Here is an 11,378-nt window from a genome sequence, read left to right as displayed (position 1 = left end):
TTCATTGATTTATGTTGTGTTTAACAGGGAGAATGTATGATTTATTTACAATTTAATTTATTATATTAAGTTCAGTAAGATCAATGTTTAACCTAATGAACTTACTAAGCTTCAGTAAGCTTACTTGTGTTGTTTAATGTTCCTTGTAGATTTACGAGAAATCAAGAGCTCAAATCAACACATCAAATCACACTGTAACACCCCTTACCCGTATCCGACACCGGGACAAGGTCTGAGGTGTTACTGGACTCAAACATTAACATTCATACAAAACCGGGCCATAAGATTTTGCCCAAATTAAAACCTTTTATTAACATTTGCCCAAATTAAAACCTTTTATTAACATACATATCGTCCCTTATATGGGCTCCACGAGGCCCAAAACATACATAGGGTGTGGTTTGAGACTAAACTGAGAACTTTCGGAACTTATATAGCACTTAGAAAATTTTCTTATTTTGGAGGGTTACACGTCCGTATGGGTAAGCCGTGTGGTCACACACGCCCGAGTGTGTAACAACCCGTTTTTAGGGTTAATCAGAACAGTGGTTTCGGGGCCACTAAATCCGATGAGTAGGTTTGTAAATATTATATTTAATATTTATGAGTTAATTGTGAGTTTAAAAAAGGTTTTTGATATTGTGATTTTTGTTTTATAAGCGATTTATTAAGCTCAAGTAGTATGACCCTAAGGTCAAGTGGGTTTAGAAAATGAGGTATCGAGACCTTATTTCTATAAACCGAGTCGTAAATATTTTTATAAATATTTACGGAGTGGCAATAAGATGATATTAAAGTTTCGTTGAAAATTTTTATTGTTTTGATAGTTAATTAAGCAAAAAGGACTAAATCGCGCAAAGCGTAAAAGTTGTGTTCTATAAGTTAAAGATATTAAATAGCTATGGAATTAAATAATGGGAGTCCTTAAGTGGTAATTATTCCATAATTGTTGGTAGTGGAATTCCATGGCTTGGTATAATGGCAATTATTAATGTATATTAAGGTTAAATATGGTATTTGGTAATTATAATAAAATAAAATAAAACAAAAGCCAAATTACATGCTATCATCTTCATCAATAGCCGAATGTGAGAAAGAAAATAATGTTCTCAAAGCTTTGAAGGTTCGGCCATGGTTGTTCATGCATGTAAGTCCTTAAGTAATTATATTTGATTTGTTGCGCCCTTAAGATTATATAATATGATAAGTAATTATTTGACGTTTACAAGTTCGAATTGCAATAAGTATATTGAATTTCGGCTATAAAGCCGAGTATGAAATGAATGATTTATGTATATAATGTGGCCGAATGACTATTAAGTGATGATGTGAAAGTGTGCAATATGTGTATACAATTTTATTGTACTTGTTTGTATAAAGTCGAATGTGAATTGAATGGTATATATGTGGTGACAGAATTGCTATTATGAAACAAAGTCAAAGAATGGGATATTTGTATAATAGATGAATTGTGACTATTGTTCCTACTTGATCGAGGTTGTGTGTGAAATAATTTGTGAATATGGCATATAGTCGAATGGTTATTAAAAGTGAAACTAGGATAATGAAAAGATTATGTGTTCCTTGTGTATGATTATTGAACCGAAAGTTAAAAGGTAGGTGTACATTTTGTGCTTATATTCGAATGAAGCAATTAAATTACTAATGTGAAATGTTATGTGAAATGTGTTAACATGTGAATAAATATGCAAGACACTGAAAATGTATCCGGGCTAAAGTCCCGCAGGCTTCGTGCTGGAAATGTATCCGGGCTAAAGTCCCGCAGGCTTCGTGCTGGAAATATATTTGGGCTAAAGTCCCGCAGGCTTCGTGCTGGAAATGTATCCGGGCCAAAGTCCCGCAGGCTTCGTGCTGGAAATGTATCCGGACTAAAGTCCCGCAGGCTTCGTGCTGGAAATGTATCCCGGCCAAAGTCCCGCAGGCTTCGTGCTGGAAATGTATCCGGGCCAAAGTCCCGCAGGCTTCGTGCTGGAAATGTATCCGGGCCAAAGTCCCGTAGGCTTTGTGCTAATAATATAATTTCGGGTTTTATACCTAGTGGGCCAAGTGCCGATGAATTTGATAAAAGTATACAATTACAAGATCCTACACTAAGTTGACAAATTGAAAGTGCATTACATATTAAGTTGGCCAGGTATGTATCATGTACTCGTATGCGATTTTGATTTGAATTAAATTATAAATATATAAAGTGATGCATCTGTGAATAAGTGTTATGACTATAAATGTGATTGTGATATATTCGGTAAATATGTGAAGTTATGTGAAGTGATTCTATGTTTATATTCAAATATAAACACTTGGTCCTTGTGGAAAGGTTTATGGAAGTATATGATTTTATTTTTAGGTGATTATGATCTTGGAAAATTAAATGTGAATATGATATTGTATTTCATTCGTTTCAATTGAACTAAAGCTGATAGTGAAGCATTTTAATGCCTATGTTATATGAGTTCGATCTTGAATGACATGATATACATGTTTAGATAATTTGAATGCAAGGAATGTGTGAAAGAGCAAATTTGAAATAAATCTGCTTGGGACAGCAACTGTAGCGTGATTTTGGAAAATCACCATAAATTGTGGAAATTGAATGAGAAGCTGAATAAATATGAAATTAAAGCTTAATGAGTCTAGTTTCTTATAAAAGAAACCATGTAAGCAAAAGAATTTTAGATAATGAGATATTTGAAGTGGAGTGAGACAGAGTCAAAATGACTTTGAAATCCCCTGTTTTGTCTTTAGAAAATCATTGTAAATTGTACAATGATGATTATAAGATAAAATTTATATTCCTAAACTCCTTAATAAGTCTAGTTTCAAATGAAGTAAACGATAACATATTTTGAATTCTGTATAATGAGAAAATTGATTTGTAGTGAAGAGTGGTCAGAATAGTCAAACAGTGAAACAGGGGAAACTTCAATAAAAATATGGTATTGATTGGTCAAACCAAAAATTCTGAAAATTTTATGGATGGAAGATATATAAGTCTATTTTCAGGAAAAATTAACGGTACTTTATTTGGAGTTTCTTATCTCCAGTTATAAATAATTTAGTGACTGTTGCTCAGGAAAACAACTTGTAGTGAATTTGTGATTTTGTTGCAAACATGGTTAAAACTAGTTAATGAGATACTTTTCGAGTTCTTATGATCTTATTTGTGATTTCAATATTTGGTTTTAATTGAGTTCAGATTCAAGTGAGGTGAATTTGCTAAATATGCATTATGTTCATGGATACTTGGCCGAAATGGCAATTACCTAGGAATGATTTCTTAAAAATTTGAAATAATCGAGCTATAAGTAAATTAATTGTTTGCATTGCTTAAAACTTACTAAGCATTGAAGCTTACTCCGTGTTCTCTTTTCCATTCCTTATAGGTTTATCCTTTAGTTCGAGTTGGAAGAGCCGGAGATATCATCACACTATCGAGTCATTATGTGAGTTGAGAAGATGGTATATCATCATGATTTAAGGCATGTATAGGACAGACTATAGGTAGAATGATATTTTGTCTTTGTATACATTATAGCCATGCGAAGATGGCTCGCTTATTTTGTTTAGAGAAGCCTTATAATTGAACTAATGTGTTGAAATGTTTTAGTTATAACTTGATAGTAGTTAATTTGTTATTAGATATTCGGTTATGTTTTGATAGTTAGTCATTTTGGAAATTTATAAGAGCTCTTATGAAAAATCAATGAGACAGGTTGCATTGTTGATAATTTATGTCTGGTAAATATCTTTGACCTTATAGAAGTTTTGTTCAGTCAAGTAATACCTCATAACCTTATTCTGGCAACGGATACGAGTTAGGAGTGTTACATTTAGTGGTATCAGAGCTATGGTTTAGTCGATTCTCGAACTAACCTAGCGTATGTGAGTCTAGCTATACATGCCATATTACTACTCGTGATAGTGTGACATCTCCCGGCTCTAACGAAATTGTTTTGTAAGACAGATATGCTTTCCAACCAAGCTAATTCTGATAGTATAGAATGTTATACTCAGACGTTTGAGTGAAAATGTGTTGGTGATGAGTTGAAACTCATAAAAGGTATGAATCAGAATGCATGATATTCTGCTATTGATAAATGTTATAATTATATGAGTATATGAGTTGTGATGTTGGGTAAATGATGGTTGTGTGAATATTTTGACTTAGAATTTATGATTTGATTTAGCGTATGAGCTATGTGTTAAGTACCAAGTGATCATAAGTAAATGATTGCTAGATGTTTGAGAATGCGGAATTAGTAATGAACTATTCGTTCATAATAGTATGTGTGATGTGCATGCTTACGTAAGTGTTAAAATTGTTGGCTTTACAACCCTCACCCCCTCATCGGTAAAGCATTGTAATGAGATCCGTGCTATATGGATTAAATACGCTTACGAGTGTGAAAATTACAGAGTTTCGTGGTTGAAAGATTAGTATTGTGATCATATAAGAGAATGAGTCCGCAAGTGAAGACAGTAACAGAAAAGATATTGGATCATGTTGAAGACCATTCGTTATATGCCAATTCACTGTTAAAGAAGAAGTTGAATTCAATGAGATGAAAGTATTCAGGTATGATGTCTAAAGAACGTATTAACTGGAAGTTTTTCTAAATTGATTTCTGTTAGTAATGGGATATTGTGAAATCAGTGATGATAGAATTAGACAGTAGGATAATGTTTGAATTAGTGCAGTGGTTATAGTCGGGTAGTTACTACGTTTTCTTCTGGGCAAATGATTATAGTATTCGGGATTCTGAGCGAGAATCTTTATGTGTTTTACGATCGACAATCATGTGATTAATCTTATCAAATGATGAGTAGTTATTGGCTGAGCTAGAGACTAAATTGATGTTTAATCAGCAAATTTGTGAGGCTAAAAGGTCTGTCAGTGAATTACAAGTTAAAAAGGGTACAACGTAAATTGATTTCTGATTTAGAATTTCAGATTGGAACCGACAATCATTCGTTGTGTCGAGATAGAGTTCGTGTATTGAGAAATCCAGAGATTTTACAACAATTGTGACATCTAGCACAGTGGTGATTATCTTTCCGTACGGGGAGTTCTAAAAGAGTACCAGTTTTTATTGTTCAAATGGAGACACGAGGATTATATCGTGTTACTAAAATAAACTACTGTGAGCTTTGGGTATAGAGTTACTTTGTCACACTGTGTTCTAGAACTTGAAAGCAACCGAGAAAGACATTTATTATTGGTTAAGTTTCCGTATAATAATAATGGTTATGCGATGAATGTTAAGATAGCATTGTATGAGAGAGGTATGGTTGCAATTACTGAACTTTGTTGTATTGAATTGAATTTTTGATAAAAAGAATTTCGGGGTTGATGTGATTGGAAAGAGTGAGGGGAAATAAAAGTAATTCGTGACCGTCTAAAAGCAGTTTCAGATTGGCAGAAAATATATGTGGGCTTGATGTGCAAAAGCATTGAATTTTCGATTAGAAAATTGAGTATTTGTGAAAGTATTATAGTGGGAGTAGAATTTTTCGATTTAGCTATAAAGAGAAGTTGAGTTCGCAATTCATCGGATTGAATGAGATTATTAGTAGAACTTGGGAAGACCCGTAATGTGTTTCTTATATATATGATGTGAAGATACAAATAAGATCCTTTATCTATAATATCCCTTACAGAAGTAGAAACTCAGCTTGTTATGATGTATAGCAAAGAGCAGATCATAATCTTAGCTCATGAGATTGAAAAGTTGAGAAATCTCAGGCTAGGTGAGAAATTGATGAGCCTTGTGAAAGTAAATCTAATTTATTTCCTGGTAAGATTTTCGAGGACGAAAATCCCTAAGGGGGGAGAGTTGTAACAACCCATTTTTAGGGTTAATCAGAACAGTGGTTTCGGGGCCACTAAATCCGATGAGTAGGTTTGTAAATATTATATTTAATATTTATGAGTTAATTGTGAGTTTAAAAAAGGTTTTTGATATTGTGATTTTTGTTTTATAAGCGATTTATTAAGCTCAAGTGGTATGACCCTAAGGTCAAGTGGGTTTAGAAAATGAGGTATCGAGACCTCATTTCTATAAACCGATTCGTAAATATTTTTATATATATTTACGGAGTGGCAATAAGATGATATTAAAGTTTCGTTGAAAAATTTTATTGTTTTGATAGTTAATTAAGCAAAAAGGACTAAATCGCGCAAAGCGTAAAAGTTGTGTTCTATAAGTTAAAGATATTAAATAGCTACGGAATTAAATAGTGGGAGTCCTTAAGTGGTAATTATTCCATAATTGTTGGTAGTGGAATTCCATGGCTTGCTATAATGAAAATTATTAATGTATATTAAGGTTAAATATGGTATTTGGTAATTATAATAAAATAAAATAAAACAAAAGCCAAATTACATGCTATCATCTTCACCAATAGCCGAATGTGAGAAAGAAAATAATGTTCTCAAAGCTTTGAAGGTTCGGCCATGGTTGTTCATGCATGTAAGTCCTTAAGTAATTATATTTGATTTGCTGCGCCCTTAAGATTATATAATATGATAAGTAATTATTTGACGTTTACTGTGACAGCCCTAAAGTGACCCTAGTCGGAAAGCGGTTTCGGGACCGCTAAACCGAGTCACCAAATTATTTGAATGTGATATTTATTGTCTAAAATATGTGATTATGAAGGTCTGAAAGTTTTAGGCTTCGATTTAGTAAATTGCATGTGAATTTAGTCAAAAGGACTTATGGGTGACATTTTTGAAATGTGATAGGCTAATCTACAAGGACTTAATAGTGCATGTAATCAAAAGGGAGGGCTTGCATGTCAATTTCCCCCCCTAATATGTAGTGGCCAGCCATGAGCATGGGTGGACAAGATGTTATGGCTAAAAACATGTCATAAACATGTTGGGGTAATGCATTATGTAAGGATTAATAAAATAAAGAGCATGGGCAATAAAATATTAGTGTTAGTAGGATGAGAAACAAAAAAAAAAAGAAAGGATGTGTGTGATTGTCCCCCCCATTGCCGTGAGTTGAAGGAAAGAAAAAAAAAAGTGTTCATCCTTTGGTTCATCCTTGGCCGAAAATTCTAAGGAAGAAGGAAGGAGTTCTTGCTTCATGTTTGGTTTGGAAGAGGATTAGGAGGAGGTTCAGCCATACTTGTATCTAGATTAAGGTAAGTTTGATGTTTTGTCATGAGATTCATCCATGTTTTTTTTGTTAGCTTGATTTCTAACTAGCCCATGGTTCAAATCCTTACTATGTCATGGAGATGATATTCGGCTAAGGTGGATTTGTGTTCATGTTATTTGCAGGCTAAAAGTGAAGCTTGTAATGATGCATGTGATGGTGGATTGATGACTCTTGAATCTTTTTTTAGCATCTTTGAGTGAGACATTAAGTTCCTCCTTCAACCATGACCAAAAATTGAAATGGTATGGTGTTGTGATGCATTCGGCCATGGTAGGAAGTAGAAGAGAAATATGGTTGTTGTTCACGTTATTGGATGAGAAATGGTAGTAAGGTGAAGTGCAAATGTTAGTGCTTGATTTACTAGTGTATATGTGTGTATTAGCCAAGTTTTGAACTTGAAACAAAATGGTGTTTAGTCAATACAAGTGACCATACTTGTAGAATGTATTAAGTGTTGCAATCGGCCCCAACATAGACATGTATGTTTGGCCACATGAATAAGTACATAAGTTATGTGTATGTTCGGCCATAGGTAGCCTATTGATGGCTTTAGCTTGACTTAGAAAATTCGGCTAAGGGGAAATATTAGCTAGTATGTTGAATTCGATTCGTGATTTCGTACATATGTGACTCTAATGTCTAATGTATATATGGGCTAAGTACCTTGAGCTTCTCTTTTGATGTTCGAATGAATTGTATTAAATTGCTTGATGTGATTAAAAATGCGTATGACCATTGTGTATTTGAGCTAAAAGGTGGCCATATGACCTATCAAACTCCTTGTCATATTCGGCCATAAGCTAGAAAAATGAGACTTTAATGAGTTAAATTTGTTTGAATTAGCTCAAGAGTTTAGAGGACCACAGTTGGATAAGGGAAAGGAAAAAGTGATCGAATAGCTGTCGAAATCGCTCGACCACATCCGAGGTAAGTTCTTGAGTAATAGAGCTTAAATTATGATTTGATTAGATCATGTTTTAAGCAAATCAAAATCATGCTCTTTGTGTGTGGCTATTGAGCCGAAATTGCAAGAGTGATAAGTGTCTTGTGTTTGAGTTTTGCTAATGAAAATGAAATACGAATGTGTCATGATTTATTGTTAAATGTGCATGGTTATTCGAATGATGTCCGGGCTAAGTCCCGAAGGCTTTGTGCTAAGTGACCATATCCGGACTAAGATCCGAAGGCATTTGTGCGAGTTACTAATTCCGAGCTAAGCCCGAAGGCATTGGTGCGAGTTACTAAATCCGGGTTAAGTCCCGAAGGCATTTGTGCGAGTTACTATAACCGGGCTATGTCCCGAAGGAATTTGAACGAGTAGCTATATCCGGTTAAATTCCGAAGGTACGTGATTCGGGAATGAATGATCTTGCTGTAAAAATTTCAGTTAATACGCTTGTAACATCCCAACATTGAGGTATGTTTCGTATGTGCTTTGAATTAGTTGAGCCCTTACAAATAAGTATTCGCTCAGTTGATAAATGAGCTACCGACCTTTGGCTAAGTTGATCTTTGTGTATAAATATAAGGGTTGGTAATGTGAAGTAAGTATGATATTGAAAATTTGTGCATATGAAATTATCTGTTTAGCTACATGAATGCTATACTTTGGTTGTGTCTAAATTCTTTGCTCAAAACTTACTAAGCATTTAATGCTTACTCCGTTTCTTTGATTCTTGTTTTATAGATTTTGGTTCTTCAGCTATCGGACTCGAGATTTTGAAGTCGAAGTTGCCCACACTATCAAAGCTCCTTTTGGTATACTTTTGGTTGAACTTTGAAATGGTATGTATAGGACTACCTTTTTTGTTGTGGGTCATGGACCCTTTGGATTTGTATAATTTTGGATAGCCATGCGAAAATGGCTTATATATGTTTGAGCATAATGTTATAATCATTTGGTATGGATATGGTTATTGAGAGGTGTGGATATGCTTAACAAGGATTGGCCATGGGAATGGTTAATCACTATCATAATTTGTGCTATTTATGCTAAAAGGGCTAGTTGAATCATGGAAACTATGAAATAGGTAATGTCTACCTTAAAGGCAGATGCTGACAGCAGCAGTGATGTAGATGTGAAAAATCACTAAAAATAGTAGAAATGGAATTAAATAGTGAATAAATTATGTAAACGAACCTTGATGAATCTATTTTCATAGGATAGTAATGAAACGATCATATGAACAGTATGTTAAGAGATATTCAGGTTTTCGTGAGACAGGGCCAGAACAGTTTCTGGATTCCCTGTTCCAACTTTGGAAATTCATTATAAATTAACCAGAGATAGTTAGGAGTCATTCCATATATGCATAGATTTATTTTTGAGTCTAGTTTCTATAGAAACAAACGGCATCAGTATTGAAGCCCTGTACAGGGAGATATTCAAGTCATAATGCGCAAAGGTCAGTGTAGTTGATCCCTATAACATGGGAGACTTTGACTAATAAACTGTACTAATTGGCCCGGCCAAAAATTCTAGAAAAAAATATATAGATGGAAATATGAGTCTAGTTTCAGGAAAGAATTACGAAACTGATTTTTGAGTTTTAGAACTCAAGATATGATTTTTAAGGTGACAGTGACACAGTTAGCCAACTGCCTGGAAATTTTTAAAATGAACTGTGCAAGTAAGTGAATGTAGTCTGTGAACCCCTCGTGTCCGACTCCGGCAACAGTCTCGGGTATGGGGTGTTACAATTTTATTGGTATCAAAGCTACGGTTTAGTCGATTCTAGGACTACCGTAATGCGTTGGGTCTAGCTATACATGCCATTTTATGTGATTATTTGATAGTGTGGTGATTTCAGACATTTGCAATTGTGCTTATTTATAGTAATGGATCCCGATCCCGACCGAGCGGTAGCTGATGATCTTAAGAGTGTAGCGCCTGCTCCCGCGCAAGGGACAGCGCCGGCGGACTCTCAACCTAATGCTAGTAACCCGAATGATGAAGCTAGACAAGCTTTCTATAGCGTGATGAATGATTGGTTCAACCAATACATTCAAACTAATACGACTGTTCCACAACCTCCATTCCTGACAAATACCACCCCCGCACCTACCATACCTCCGGTAACTGACCAAATAAGGTCAAATAAGCCACCAGTTGACAGAATTCGAAAACACGGGGCTACTGAATTTAAAGCCACGGACAGCGATGATGCCGAGCAAGCGGAATTTTGGTTGGACAACACTATCCGGGTACTCGATGAGCTATCTTGCACACCTGATGAGTGCCTAAAGTGTGCTATCTCCTTGCTACGTGATTCTGCCTACTATTGGTGGAATACGTTGACTTCTGTTGTGCCTAGAGAGCAAGTAACTTGGGAGTTTTTCCAAACCGAGTTTCGAAAGAAGTATATCAGTCAGAGATTCATTGACCAAAAACGGAAGGAATTTCTTGAACTCAAACAAGGTTCCATGTCGGTTACCGACTATGAACAAAAATTTGTGAGGCTTAGCCGGTACGCACGAGAATGCATTTCCTCAGAAGCCGTGATGTGTAAACGTTTCGAGGATGGATTGAATGATGATATAAAGCTGTATGTTGGCATTTTGGAAATCCGAGAATTTGTGGCACTTGTCGAGCGAGCTTGCAAAGCCGAGGAGCTCAGTATGGAGAAAAGAAAAGCTGAGGCGGGAGCAAGGGAGTTTCGTAAGAGGTCTTCGGGGAAGCCCTTCCCACAGTCATCGAAGAAATTTAGAGATGGCTTAGGCCGGTCTAGAGACACTTCGGGCTTTTCAAGACGAGATCGTGATCGACCTCTTTCGAGGGCACGAGTCACTTCGGTCGCCAGTGTGGGAAATGATCGTCGAGATAGAACGGAGTGCCAGCATTGTGGCAAATGGCATTCTGGAAGTTGTAGATTCCATGACCGCTCCTGCTACAAGTGCGGGTCAGTTGACCATTTTATCAAAGATTGCCCGAGATTGTCTGAACAAAATGTAAATCAGAGTGGGAAACCGAGTACTACCACTGCTCGAGGTAGACCATCTAGAAACACGAGAAATGCTAGTGGTGGTCAGAGAGGATCTAGAGATGCTGCGACCAGATCTGAGGCTCGTGCTCCTGCTAGGGCTTATGCTATACGCGCACGCGAGGATGCTTCCTCGCCAGATGTTATTACCGGTACTTTTACTCTCTTTGATACTAATGTGATTGCTTTGATTGACCCTGGTTCTACT

The sequence above is a fragment of the Gossypium hirsutum genome, chromosome A01 (assembly GCF_007990345.1).
Source record: "Gossypium hirsutum isolate 1008001.06 chromosome A01, Gossypium_hirsutum_v2.1, whole genome shotgun sequence".
NCBI lineage: Eukaryota > Viridiplantae > Streptophyta > Magnoliopsida > Malvales > Malvaceae > Gossypium > Gossypium hirsutum.
This window is presented reverse-complemented; position numbering follows the sequence as displayed.